The sequence below is a fragment of the Trichechus manatus genome, unplaced genomic scaffold, assembly GCF_000243295.1.
Source record: "Trichechus manatus latirostris isolate Lorelei unplaced genomic scaffold, TriManLat1.0 scaffold00057, whole genome shotgun sequence".
NCBI classification, from domain to species: Eukaryota; Metazoa; Chordata; class Mammalia; order Sirenia; family Trichechidae; genus Trichechus; species Trichechus manatus.
The window spans coordinates 4,197,918-4,201,194 of NW_004443993.1; the positions used below are offsets into that span (position 1 = coordinate 4,197,918).

Genomic DNA, 3,277 nt, shown 5'->3' on the forward strand with positions numbered 1-3,277 from the left:
CACACACACACACACACCCACCCCCCCCAAAAGAGACTGGGTCAATATCAAAAGCAGACTCAGCTATGGCAGCTATGTTAGAATTATCGGACCAGGAAATTAAAATAACTATGATAATATGATAAAGGCTCTATGTAAAAAGTGGACAACATGCAAGAATAAAACGGTAATCAAAGTAAAGAGATTGAAACTTTAAGAAATATTCAAAAAGAAATATGAGAAATGAAAAACAGTAACAGAAACAAAAAATGGCACCGATTTGGCTCATTAGTAGATTGCACATGTTGAAAAAACAATCAGTAAGGTTGAAGATTTGTCAGTGGAAGCTTGTCAAATTGAAAAGAAAAGAGACTGAAAAGAGTGGAATAGAATATCTAAGAAAGGTGGGACAATTGCAAAAAGTGTAACATATGCACAGAGGAAATACCAGAAGGAGAAGAGAGAAAGGAACAGAAGAAATATTTGAAATTTTAATGTTGGACTGTTATCTAAAATTGTTGCCAGATACCAAATCACAGATCTAGAAACACCAAGCAGGATAAATACCAAAACATCTAAACCTAGGCATATCATATTGGAAGTACAGATAATTACACAAAGAGAAAAAATTTAAATAAACAAGAGGGAAAAAATTTCAAAATAAAAACACTATACCTGTAAAGGAACAAAGATTAGAATTAATCAGACCTCCCCAGAAACCATGAAAGCAAGAAGAAAGTGGAGTGATACATTTAAAGCATGGAAAGAAAACTCTAACTGAACACAAGCTAAGCACCAGATATTTCAGTGACCACATATAATCAAGAATAAATTCTTTGCAAAACTAGGAAAAGTCACTAAACAAATACACTAATATAACCTTCAAGAACTAAAAAAAAAAAAAAAAAAAAACTGGGAAAGAGGCATAATCTGATCTCCAGAGTTACCAGTTTAAAATATTAAAATGTCCAGTTTAAAATAAAAAAATCACAATACATACAAGAAAATTTGTTCTATTCAAAGGAACAAAATAAACTGACAGGAAATGTTCCAGTCCACAATCACACTTATTAGACAAAGACTTCAAAATATGCCTGAAGAGCCAAAAGAAAACACAGAGAAATAACTAAAGGAAATCAGGAAAACAATGTATGAAAGAAAATATTAATAAAGAGATAGAAAGTATACAAAGAAACCAAACAAAAATTCAGGAGCTGAAAAGTACAATCACTGAAATAAAAACTCGCTAGAGGATGCAAAGATTTCAGCAGGAAGAAACTATTAATGAAGCTGAAAAAAGGGCAATTGACATTACTCTCAAGAGCAAAAAAAAAATGAACTAAACAAAGCCTATGAGACCTACTAGACACAATGAAGATGGCCAGCACTGGTACCCCAGAAGGATAAGAGGGAGAGAAAGTGACAAAAATCATACTTGAAGAAATAATGACTGAAAATTCCAAAATTTGATGATAGATGTGAATCTACAAATCTTAGAAGCTAAAGAAATTTCAAGGAAAATAAACTCAAACATACACAACAATCAATTTAAAAGAGAAATTTAGAATACCATTCTTTTTCCAATAGCATCTAAAAAAAGAAAATATTTAGGAATAAATTTAACTTAGGAGGCAAAAAGCTTATATGCTGAAAACTACAATATATTGCTGAAACAAATTCAAGACCGAAATAAATGGAAAGACATACCGTGTTCATGGAATGGAAGACTTAATATTGTCAAAATGGCAATTCTACCAAATTAAATTAATCTACAGATTCAGTGTAATCCCAATGAAAATTCCAAAAGTCATTTTTACAGAAATGGAAAAGCCAAAACTCAAGCTCATCTTGAATTGCTTGGGGCCCAGAATAGCGAAAATAATCTTCAAACACAAGGAGCAAAGTCAGATGACTCACACTTCCCAACTTCAAAACAACTGCAAACCTGCAATAATCAAAAGTGTGTGGTATTGGCATATGAATAGACATATACATCAACAGAATGGAATCAAAACTCTACAAATAAACCCAATCATATATGGCCAATACATTTTCAACAGAGATGCCAAATCCATTCAATGGGCAAAGAAGAGTCTCTTTAACAAATGGTACAAAGTTAACTGGATTTCCACATGCAAGAGAATGAAGTTCATCTTCTACCTCACACCATACAAAAATAACTCAAAATGATCCATGAACTAAATACGACAACTAAAGTCGTAACACTCTTAGAAGAAACTATAAGGATTTGGCAATGGATATTTACATGTGACACAAAAAGCATAAACAACAAAACAAAAAGTGGAAAAATCAGGTTACACTGAAATTACAAATTTTGTTCATCATTGTTTAGGAAGCACTGAGTTTCTGTTTATGCTGATAGAAAATTTGGCAATGGATACTGTGACAGTGCAAAGCATGATTGATGTAATTGGTGTCACTGAATTGTATACATGAAGATGCTGAATTGACAAATGGTTTGTTGTATATATTTTTACAACAGTAAAGAAGGTAAAAAAAATAAAATAAAAAAGTTCTTAAAAGAAAAGACATTATCAAATTAAAAAGACAACCTATAGTATAGGAGAAAATATTTGTAAGTCATATAACTGATAAGGGTGTAAGAACCAGAATATGTAAAGAATCCCTAAAAGTCAAGAAGAAAAAGACCAATATACCAATTTAAAAATAAGCAAAGGGGACAAAAGTGAGATGGAGATGGGCGCGGAAGCTGTAGTTGGACAGGATGGTCTCCAGGAGCGGCGAGGCTTGAGCGAGGCTGGGAGGCAGGAGCAGAACCGTGATGTGCAGCCTCAGTCCAAGTCAAACATGATTCCCAAACACTTCTACTGGTTAGATGTCTGGCTCTTCATCTCGACCTGGTGGTGTTTTTCTTCGTGTATTTTATGCCCTGACTAGTTTACCTGATATCTAAATTAAGCAGTTGGCTTCTGGAGTGGCTTCTGAAAATGACTACAAACTTCTTGAATAAAGAAGACAGGCAAGATTGTGCAGCAGAAGAATTTCAGACTCCTAAGGGACTTTCTTTTCATTTTACACATTCTGTTATTCATTTTGGGACTATATTAAAGGGGGAGTGATCTCACTCATTTATAACTAAATTCTTAAAACTAGACCTTTTTGTTCATGTTTAAAAACTTTTCAAACATCTGATGGCTTTACAGGGGCTAAATGTAAAAGTATTTGTACTTAAGGGTTTAGTGTATTCATCAGTAAATATAGTCATTCTTTTAATATTTAATATTTTAAGAATTGGTCAAGGTTTAATAGGCTGCAA

At 33.0% G+C, this 3,277-nt stretch overlaps 1 pseudogene; it reads left to right on the top strand.

Moving 5' to 3' along the window:
• The first annotated feature begins 2,691 nt into the window (after nucleotides 1–2,691).
• LOC101343183 (uncharacterized protein C4orf3 homolog) lies at nucleotides 2,692–2,894 on the top strand (annotated as a pseudogene).
• Nucleotides 2,895–3,277: the final 383 nt, after the last annotated feature.